Here is an 11,718-nt window from a genome sequence, read left to right as displayed (position 1 = left end):
CTGCATTGTCTAAAAATAGAATTTCAAGCAGCTGCAAGAATCTGCGCTCATTTTTCACTGCGTTCTAGCTTTTCGTCCGTGAAAGTTGTTCATAGGTATGTGTCGTTTTGTGCCCAAGTGTGAGGATATATTTTGAGTGAAGTGAGAAACTTCCAAGGACTTTTTTGTCATCTACGTGTTTTTCTTGTGGTGTGAAAAGTGTGCTAGTGTCGTTTGTGCCTGCTGTGTCCCCAAAAGGCTTATAGTCGACCATGGCTGCCCCCAGTGATCTCCATTCTGATGAAATCCGAGATGAGCTGGAGGATATGGATACAGACTCCGAGTGGGATAAAGAAGAGCTTGACATTCCCTCTGATATATCATCAGAATCTGATTCTGATGATATGTCACAAAGACGTTCCCCTTTCCCTCCTCCTGCTCCATCCGACTGGCAACCCCCAACCTTTCCTAGGACAGACTGGACTGAAGGTTTGACACATTGACGATGCATCCTCTTTCTTGGATTTTTTTTCCTTGACTTTCTCCGAAGAAATCTTCCAGCATCTGGTGCCTGAGACCAACAGGTACTACCACCAACATATCACAAAGCACCCAATGACAAAGCCCGAACGTGACGTGACCATTGACGAAATGAAGACTTTCGTTGGTTTGACAATACCGATGGGACATGACCGCAGATTACGTTGGCGAGACTACTGGCCCAGAAAACCCCACCTTCACACAGTTTTACGGACAACAGATTTCACGTAATCGCTTTTATCACTTGCTCAGATTCCTATACTTTGAGGACAACACGAAGAACTCCTCCCCCCAAGATCCCGATTATGACAGACTGTGGAAGATGAGGTTTGTCTTTGACAATATCAATGAGCTTAGCTCTAATTGCTACTATCCTACAGAGCATTTAGCAGTTGATGAAGCTATGGTCTTGTACAAAGGGAAAGTCATCTTCAAACAGTATATTCGAAAGAAACACAAGAGGTTTGGGATCAAGATCTACAAACTCTGGGATTCGTTGGGATATACCTATGGCATGACTGTATATCTGGGCAAGGACAAGAACAGAGCGACTGCCACGACATCAGCGATGCATGGTTTAGTTGTAGCATTGATGGTGAAGGTAAAGGGAGTTGGTCATGAATTATTTATGGACAACTACTTCTCTTCTCCAGAGCTATTTGATGATCTCACAACAAGAAGTATCTATTGCTGCGGGACCCTCAATCCCCAACGAAAGGCCTCCCACCCAACTTTTCAAAGACTGACTTGAAGCTGAAGAGAGGTGACCTACGTGTTCCGGTGAAGAATGACTTGACTGTGATATGTTGGAAAGACAAGAGAGAGGTGTACCTGTTGACGAACATCCATCAGTCACCAGCTGAGGGAAATTTCTTGGATGACCATGGCAACATACTCAAGCCGGCTATTGTATGCGAATACAATAGCCACATGGGTTACGTTGACAAGGCCGACCGCATGACTAATTCCTACAGTGTCCAACGAAAGACCATGAAGTGGACTGTCAAGCTCTTCTTCCACCTACTCGACCAATGTATCCTCAACGCCTACCTGCTCTTCAAGACATTTCATCAGAACATGAGGCACTATGAGTTCCGTGAGAAGTTGGCTATAAGTCTTTTGGGGACAAGTGGCGGGCAAGGCACTCGAACCCCAGCTCCCCAAGGTGCGGCACAACTTGGTCCATCATCAAGTTCGTCTCCATCCACCAACACGCGCTACGAGGTTAGTGGCTTCCGTCACTTTTCCACCATGACACGGGAACAACGGAGATGTGTGCTGTGCGGGCCAAGAACTTCAAGGCGAAGTAGATGCCGCTGCGTTACCTGCAAGGTGCCCCTGTGTCTGGAGCCATGTTTTATGGAGTACCACCAAAAGTAATGCATCATGGCTCCAGACCAAGCCTGGGAGCTGGAGTAGCAAAGGTAAATACAAAGAAACCTTCTTATTTGTACTCTTCTTCCTATATTTTTTTAAAATTATATTTGAGGGGTTTCCTCCCTTCCCCCTCCATATATACGCCGAATTTGCATAAATTTTGCATTTTGACATTTTGATATCCTTTTTTTTGGAGGGGCGGGGGGACAACCCCATTTTTTTAAAAACAAAATATTTTTCAGGGGATTTCCCCCCTTTTCCCCTCCATATGTATGCCGAAGGTGCATAAATTATATATCGTCTGAATCTGTGATTCATTCTGCGTACAACGGTATATCATTCATATCTCCAGGGCAAATAGTCTCTGAGCTAAAGTCATTTCAAGGTACCGCTGCATTTTGAAGCTTGAATCAGTGGCGTGCCGACCATTCCTTTTGGGGTACGACTCACGTTACATTAGTCATATGATAATAATGCAAATATTTTTGTGTTCCTTACATGTCGGTGATCATTTCCATGTACATGTCGACAATGTCATGTACTTTTTTCTTAGGGAGAGGGGGACCCCATTTTTTCCCCGGAATTTTGAGAGTTAGCCCCCTCCCCCACCACATATACGCCAAATTTGCATAAATTTCATATAGTCTGAATCTCTGGTTCATTCCGCGTACAACGGTATATCACTCATCCCTCTAGGGCAATTAGCCTCCGATCTACACTCATTTAATTGAAACTCTGCATTTTGCTCGGGACCAAGGGGGTTACATGTGAAAATGGCCTTGGGACTCAAAAGGTTAATACTATCTTGCATACACATGTACAGACAGTGCCAGTTGTATCGTGGCACCAGTAATTATGCAGCAATTATTTTCCCTTTCCTTTTAGAGAGAGAAATTTCTGTTTTAGTGAAATCTACATATGACCAGAGCCATAACTGTGTTGGTGGTGGGGGAGGGGAGCTGTTGTTATGTAAGATTAAATGTGAAAGGAACAAAAGAGAGAAAATACTGGAAACAGTAAATGTAGTGGAACCTATGTCAAGTAGATCTGAAAAAACTTCTTGCACGTTTCGTTTGCAATGCAAACATTTATGTAAATCACATCAAGTTTATGCTTATTACTTAAAAGAAGTTAATGTTTAGTATTTTTAAAGTTACTCCCCCAGCTAGTTCCATTTGCATTAGAACCCCCCTCCCCTCTTCACATGTACTGCACTATCTCCATGTTTATTCATACAAGTACAGCTCACTGCTCAGGAGATGATCCCAACCGAAGTGGAGTGACGTAGCGACAGGCAACTCCACTATAGGGTTGGGGAGTGTACCCTAAGGCCAGCCGCACACCGGATCTGACGAGTCACTTTGCTTCCGGCAAAATGAAACAAATATTTATTATCAGTGCTTTTTCTGGAAAGAAAGTTTTCGGTAGTCTACAAGTTGGTGTGTTATTTTTATTTGTTATATCGTGCATACATGTGATTTGTATTATTATTGCATCCAAAGTAAATGTATAAGCTCAAGATCTATCACATCTGTCATTTCAGGAATTTAGGTTCTCATTTGCATCTAAACGAACAGCATTCACACAATATATTATTTTTTCTACATTTCCAGTCTGCCCACCGACAAGAGACAAATTTGGTACAAGAACTTTCTTGTATCCCTTTCATCTATTCTTTACAAGGATTAATGTAACAAAGAATGGACTTTTGTATGGTTCATTAAATATATAAAATGGATGTCCAATGCCGCAGCAGGAATGATGTTTTGCCAGAAAGGAGTTCCGGTGCATTCCGGCTCCCCTCCAAAAAAGGAAAACTGTTAATTCGCGTTCTGCAACCACATAGTTATTTGCCCAATAAATATCAAACTGGCCTAAAGATTGTTTTTCTTGTACAATTTACAGTATGTTTTGTACATTACAAGATAATTTGTATTAAGCCTATTTTTTTCACATAATACAATGTGTTCATAAAGTACCAGTACCATTACAAAAAACAGCTCAGAAAGTACATACAATAGAACAATGCTGTTGATTGCAAAATAAGCTACAACTCTCCACATTTATATGCTATACACCTCAATGTGCACCCCTCTAGGTGCTCTCAGAACACCAAGGCGGTAATCCACTTCTGCCCATACACTCCCCAGCATATCACCAGTAACAGTTAGGATACTCTGTTATTCTTCTTCGAAGAGTAGTAGCAACATCTGGAACGGAAGTGTGGTAAACACAATCTTTGACATACCACCAGAAGAAAAAAATCCAAGGGTGTGATATCAGGAAAGCGTGGTGGCCAGGGAATAGGTCCATCACGGCCTATTCACCTGCCAGAGAAATGCCTATCCAGAAGACCTCGAACATCCTTGGACCAATGAGGGGGGGTGCCCCATCTTGTTCAACAATTATGGTTGGCTGGAATTCCTCCAACTGAGGAAGAAGGTATTGTTCAATCATGTCGTAGTAAATGTTTTTTGTAATAGTACCAGGACTTTATAAACACCCTGTATAATTGTAATTTAATTCATCTCCTGTGTCACTTCATTCCATAGCGCATCAATTTTTTTTATGGTGCTCAGTTGATGAATAATCATACAGCGGAGGCTGTACAAGAACAATTAGCTTCTGTATCAAACTCTATTTTTAACCTTGATCTTACTGTCCAACTTACAAATACATGTGCTGTTAAAGGATACAGTGATGAGTCACATGCAGGTGGTGTGCTGAGAAGAAAGGATTCGCACATGCGCAGAACGTTCGTGCTCCTGCGAGACCAAATTCCCGGGACCTTCACTGTTTTGTCACAAACCGTCCCAATGTGACTCGAGTAAAATGTTTCGTCCGGTGTGCGGTGGCTCATAAGAGCCCCATGTTAAACGTTCCCCGAGTTGGTTTGCAACAAAAATGACTCGTTGTGTCAAATCCGGTGTGAGGCTGGCCTAAGTGAGAAACACACGTGGGCTCGTTCTAGCTGGTGCAGTGACGCAAGTTGTTTAGGGTTACCAGATGCCCTCTTTTGCCCAGACAAAACCTTTTTTTCTGGCCCTAAAAATGGTCCGGGTGGGTTTTTAGGAAAATTTGCTAATATCCTCTTTTCTGGGATAAAGACAACTGCTTAACTTCAAGATTAGTAACAAAATGTTATTTGTAAATAATTGTTACTATTGTTTTAGTTTTCAATTTCAAAGTAAAGAAAAGTGGTGGAGGAAGATATGGAGGAGGAGCAGGCAGCATTCCGCCCTAAAAGGCAAACACAAGATCATATATATACTATAAGAACGATTATGGAAAAAAGAATTGCCAAGAACAGACACATATCTAGCTTTTATAGACCTAAAAGCTGCTTTTGATTCAGTCCCTAGGCAATATGTATGGGATGCATTGGAGGCAAAGAAAGTACCAGTAAGATTATTGAATGCAATAAAAATTGTATATAATAATCCTGTAGGAACAATTAAGAGTAGATGGCGAACACTCAGGTGAATTTGAGAAAGGCAGAAAACAAGGAGACAGCCTCAGTCCAATCCTATTTAACGTCTTTTTAGACGAAATTGCTAAAATATGCAAACAACGAATACACAGAACGAAAATAGGTATGTGGAGATTAAGGCCAGTATATATCCAAGCACTATTATATGCCGATGATATCGTACTGATATCAGATACACCTGAGAGAGTTCAGCAAGCAGTGGAAGAATGGTATGAAGAACTTAAAAGGAAAGGCATGAAGATTAATATAGAAAAGAGTAAGATCATGCAGGTGACTAAAGAGGACAAGGAAAATGAAGCCCTGAATATAATATGCGAAGGGAAACAACTAGAGAAAGTAGAAGCATATGAATACTTAGGAACTATCATAAGTAGCAGTGGGAAAATTGATCAAGAGATAATGAATAGGACAAAGAAGGCAGCATCAGCATATTATCAAATGAGTAATACTTTAGTGGGAAAAAGAGAGATCAGTACAAAAACAAAAATGCAACTCTACAACTCAATTGTAGTTCCCATCATGGGCTATGGCACAGAAAGCTTAGCACTCCAAGATAAACATCTAAGTAAATTTCAAGCAATAGAGTTGAAATATCTTAGAAGAACAGTGGGGAAAACTCGAAGAGACAGAATAAGAAATGAAAGAATAAGAGAAGAGGTAAAACAAAAGAAGACAATGACTGAAGTAGTAGAGGAACGCCAGCTGAAGTGGTATGGACATGTAAATAGAATGAATGAAGATAGGAAAGCCAAGCAAGTGATGGAGATGAAGGTTGAGGGTAGAGTAGGAAGAGGCAGGCCAAGAAATACATGGGAAGATAGAATAGAAAAGATAGGATTAAAATATGGAAAAACTAAGAACGAAATGAGAAGAATGAGTTGAGACCGGACGGAGTGGGTGAGATGGACAGAATGAGGTACCCGATGCTTAACGGCATAAGGGAATGGAAGAGAAGAAGAAGAGGTAAAGAAATACAGCACTTTTAGTTGCAAGAGCAAAGACAAGGAACTTTTCTACCAACAAAGAAAAATTGTTGGACCTCTGCATCTCTTCTGTTGTCACCGCCACACCACATGAGGTTTTGATTTCCAAACATTTGTGCCATCTACCGTGGCTCGTGGTGAGCAACAAGTTTCTAACAATAGGGAAGAATATGCAATATGCTGCAGCTTAAGTTGATTTGAGTTTCATAACAGAATTCAGAACAGTAATTTTTAACTACTGTACTCTTACATGGTATTGGAGACGTGAAGTTCTATCGATCAGGGATCTGAATCATTCCGAAACGCAAATGTGTTTTTAGGGACGACTTACAAAAATGGTTTCCTGACTTTAGGCCTGGAAGACACAAGTCCGAGGCAAAATATCAATTTATATTGTTCTTTTTAAAGTAAGATACCACGTTTCACAACCGTATAATATTATGGGCATAGTGAATAAATATTAGAATATTCAGACATTTGCCTATAATGAGGCCTATTATTAGTTATACAGAAATGGTGTAAAATTGTTTTACAGGGGTGTGTGATCTTAAGCTCACCAAAACACCAGTAAGCACAAACCATGTGTTCGAAGTACTGCATCTTCGTCAAAAGTTAACTTCTTGCAATCTAGAAATGTCCTCTTTTTTTTCTTCTTTTTTTTTTAAAAAAAATGCCATCTGGTAACACTAAAGTCGCCGTATATTATTTTTTAAATTCCTTGAAATATAGTCTATATAATACACAAGCATGGTATAGAGCATGTGTTCAACATGAGGAAAATCAGTTTTTCATTCACCATCTTGAAACACATTGTTCAATTTCACTCACATGTAATACGATTGCAGTCTGTGAAGTTTTGTAGCTGTAGAAACATGTTATCACCACAGCTCCTAACCTAACTTCATTCCCTGAAGATGAGAGTGACGTTAGCTCTCGAGCCTTTGTGGAAATCACCTGGCTGATTGCCTGAGAAAACCTCTTCAATATTCACGGCCAGGAAACTTCAAGAATTATTACATGTTATCATGGTCACTAAGTAGATGACTTGTCTTTCTTTGCCCATCCACCCCACCCATGCTCCTTCTAAATCATTCATTATGTTTCGATAATTTTATTGTGAATTTACAATGCAGTTAATATCAATGCTCCTGAAAGTTTTATGCACAAAGCTTGAAATTGTAGCCCCCAAAAAGGTTTGAAAATGTCAAAAATGATCAATATGAAAATATCCATATGCATGTATTTACTTGAGTACCGCACACCCCCCTATTTTTAAGAAAAATAAGATTATGAGAGTGCTCGACTTCTTGCGTATAGAGCTCCTAAACACAAATAACATTTATCCTACATGGGAAGCAACCCATTACGTTTAAACAATGCACTTAACTGGAGAGAGGAAGGGAACACACTCTCAGTGCAAGGCATTGGAAAGATAACAGAACATTTGCACACATACTAAAATTTGAGAAATGAATCATTTGAAAAGTGTTTCATTTAATTATACCACAGTTAACTTATTCTACTTTAACGACATATCACTAAAATGTACTCAATTCTCATTTGTAAAGTTTTATACATGGGAAAATTTATTGTAAAAGTTGATTGTCACAGGTGAAACTATGTGGCTTGCCCACATACGGAAGTGACTGATATCTAAAGTGCTACCACATTTTAAAATTATTATCTTTGTTCGTTCAATGTTTTATCTAAATATTTCAGACCCTCTTGATGTTTGTTTCTTGGATATATGTTCGTATTATTTCTGTTAAAAGTCTATTTCTAGCATGATTTGAGAAAAATATCCTGAAAAACCCACTATGACTTGTACCACATTAATTATTTTGGGTATTATAAGCTTGGCTAAAACTTTATTTTACGAGGGTAATCCCAAAGTAAGGTCTCCTAATTTTTTTAAATACAAAAATACTTTTGATTTGGCAGTTGGCAACACTTTTGTGTTGGTTGCTTCCCCCACTCCCAAACAAACCCGCGCGCACCTCGCTGAGATGCTCAGTCTTGGCGTGGCAGTCGTTTGTAATGGAACTCCCGCTTGGCGCTACCGCCAAGTGTGAAGTTCGTGCAGTTATTCAGTTTTTGAACGCAAAAGGCGTTAAACCAATTGAAATTCATCGCCAACAGAAGTGTATGGAAACTCATGCATGTATGTCAAAAATGTTTGCAAGTGGTGTAGGGACTTTGCAGCTGGTTGTACTGAAATTCATGACTAATAAAGAAGCGGGAGACCACCAATTTCCGACGAGACGGTCGCAAAAGTTGAGCAAACCATGCGTGAAGATCTGCGGATCACTTTGGATGATCTCTGTACGTTGGATCCAGAGGTTTCCCGAAGCACTATTCAATAGGAGTTTTCACTTAAAAGTTGCAATATCGGAAGACGTCTGCATGATGGCTCCCGCGAATGCTCACTGAAGAACGCAAACGGCAACGAGTTGACTCTTCTCGCTATGCAGACGAAAAGGACAATCATTTGGATTGGATTGTCATGGCTGACGAAATCTGGGCATTCCACTTCACACCTGAGACCATCCACTTTACACCCGAGACCATCCACTTTACAACTGAGACCAAACAACAATCACGTGAGTGGCAGCATTCCTCTTTGCCCAAGCTGAGGAAATTCAAGCAAACACAGTCTGCCGGTAAAGTCATGCCAACTGTGTTTTTTCAATAAAAATGCCCTGCTTCTGCTGTACCTCACAAAGCAACTGTTTTACACCCAGTCAAACACCAACAGATGATCCCACAAATTTTTTAAGAGTTTGTATTTATTGTTGGAAATCAGTTCTCAGATGTTTTCAGCAAATTAACATTTTTTTTAAAAAATAATGTAGTTGCTTTTATTTAGATAAATGCTAACATAAATTTATGAACCCAGTGATAGCCTACAGGATTAGCTTAGCGCAGAAACCTGGTGTGAATATGTCACCACCCTAGTATTTTCACATATAATTTAGATTTGGGATTATGTCATTAGCCCTCTACAATTATATATACTAATGGCTGACAATTTGACTACCTTGCTTATTGAACGATTCGCCCAACTCAGAGGCCTTTGTGGGAAGTACAAAAATTAAAAAGGTAAATTTAACAATTTATTGATGAAATAACTACTAGAAATTGGTCATATGTAACAGCAGTAACGTCAACAATAGAAATCTTCCAATAACAAATTTAGTATAATATACACATGTCCGATTTACATTAATTTAAATTACAAATACAACCAACCCATTTCATACAAGGCCAAATAGAGGCACCGGAATTAGAGTGTGTTCAATATTCAATATTATTGTTCAGTATATAATATATTAGTCAGCAATTTTGGAGGGGGAAATGGTTGGCATCTCAAATAAGGATCAAATCTATCTAAAGCTAACATTAAAGACTCCAATTTTACCTAATATATGGTTTTATTTTTATCAGCTTCTTTCATTCGTTTAGAATAGAAGAAGACAGGTCTTAAATTCCTATTCTCATCTTCCTGCAATAAAATTGAACCATAGCCTGACAAAGACCCATCTGCCTGAACTATAAATGGTTTTTCCATATCTGGCAATTTCAATATTACATTTTCTTCAAATGCTAACTTAATTGTATCGAGTGCATTTTGCTGTAAAGAACCCCAATAAAATTTTTGTTTCACAGATTTTACATCATTTAATGGTGAAATTATTTTTTGAAAGTTAGGAATAAATCTTGAAAAATAATTTATAAACCCTAACAATTTATTTAATCCTCTCAAGGATTTGGGAGCTGGCAAATTTCTAATTGCATCGATCCGCGAAGGATCCATACATAGATTTCCATTACTCACATCAAACCGTAAGAATTTTATTTTTGTTTGGCCCAATTGCATTTTTTGAGGTGATATTGTTATTCCATAATTTCTGAATCTTTCAAACAATATCTTCAGATGATTTATATGAGATTCTTCATCATCTGATACAATTAAAATATCATCACAATAATAAGAAAGAAATGTGCCTCTTAAATCTCCTAAAACCATGTCCATAGCTCTTGCTAGACATGCACTTCCTACACGTAAACCAAATGGCAGAAATGTATACCTAAAATGACCTGTTTTTGTTACAAAACTAGTTAAGTCTCGAGATTCTTCTGCAAGTAAGATATGGTGATAACTAGATTTAATATGAACAACGGAATAAATTTTTCCCTTGCTCAAAAAACTTAAGGTGTCTTCTAAGTTATTTGGACGAAAACCATCCCATAAACTATGATCATTTACCTTATTATAATCAATGACCATTCTTTTAGATCCATTTTTTCCATACACAATAAATGCTGGAGAAGCATATTCTCCATTAGTAGGTTCAATAACACCTTGCTTTAACAAATTATCAATAATTTCTTCCATTTCCTTTTCTTTCTTTGGACCCAAATTATATGGCATCATTCTCACTGGAATATTGTCTGTTAATTGAATACGGTATTCGAAACCTTTAATGTGTCCAATAGAATCACTAATAACGCCAGAAAATTGATTTTTAAGCTCACTTAGTTTTTCTTCAAAATCCTGCGAAAGCTCGTTCATAACTCCACAAAATCCATCTGGAACAGAAGTACTGGAAGTTGATGTAAAGGGTTTCCTGAATTGGTTTCCTGGAACTTGTCCACTTCTTGTTTGTTGTGGAGCATGCTGTTGACCACGTCTTGCCTGATTGAATTGAGAAGCATTCCTTGAAAATCCACTTGTTCTTGGCTGCTGCTGGTTGTATCTTTGTCGTTGTAGATTACCATTGTTAACAGGGGGTAAAGACATAGGTACATTATTAAAGTTCTCCTGGAAAGATACATTTTGAATATTAAAACTTGAACAGTTCCATTGAAACTAACTTCTTGTTTCGGCATATTTATGGCCATTTTCGATTTTATTTGAAATTTCACACCCAGTATACAGTCAACAGGCAAATTGTCACTTACATAAAAAGTTTGTGGCCACGATAAATAATCGCACTTCACATTTAATGTTACTTTTTGGTGAAAATATATGTATGTTCCGTTCCCCACTTTTAATTTATCATTGCACTCATTAATCTTCAATTGTCTCTTAAGATTTAGTTTATGAATCACATCTCTCCTGATAATTGAATCTGTACAGCCAGTGTCTATGCAAGCATTTAATGTTTGATTTTCTAGAACAATAGGGACAAACACTGCAACCACGGTATCACTTTCTTTCGGAGAATTTGCAAATGCTGGCATGAAGGTTTTATTCTGTCTATAGGGGCAACTTTTCATTACATGTCCTGCCTTATAACATTGTCTGCAAATTATTGGTTTACTTTCCCCTGTGTTACGTAATTTGTC

The 11,718-nt window shown here is 38.5% G+C and overlaps 1 protein-coding gene across 6 annotated transcripts in view; it reads left to right on the top strand.

Moving 5' to 3' along the window:
• LOC145980013 (BTB/POZ domain-containing protein 2-like) overlaps positions 1-11,718 on the top strand; it is a 39,215-nt gene that overhangs the window by 22,697 nt on the left and 4,800 nt on the right. The gene's annotated exons all lie outside the window — the stretch shown is intronic.

Source organism: Lepisma saccharinum, chromosome 27 (genome assembly GCF_977018435.1).
Source record: "Lepisma saccharinum chromosome 27, izLepSacc3.1, whole genome shotgun sequence".
Taxonomy (NCBI): domain Eukaryota; kingdom Metazoa; phylum Arthropoda; class Insecta; order Zygentoma; family Lepismatidae; genus Lepisma; species Lepisma saccharinum.
Note: the sequence above shows the minus strand (reverse complement) of the source record. Positions and strands in the feature narration are given on the sequence as shown.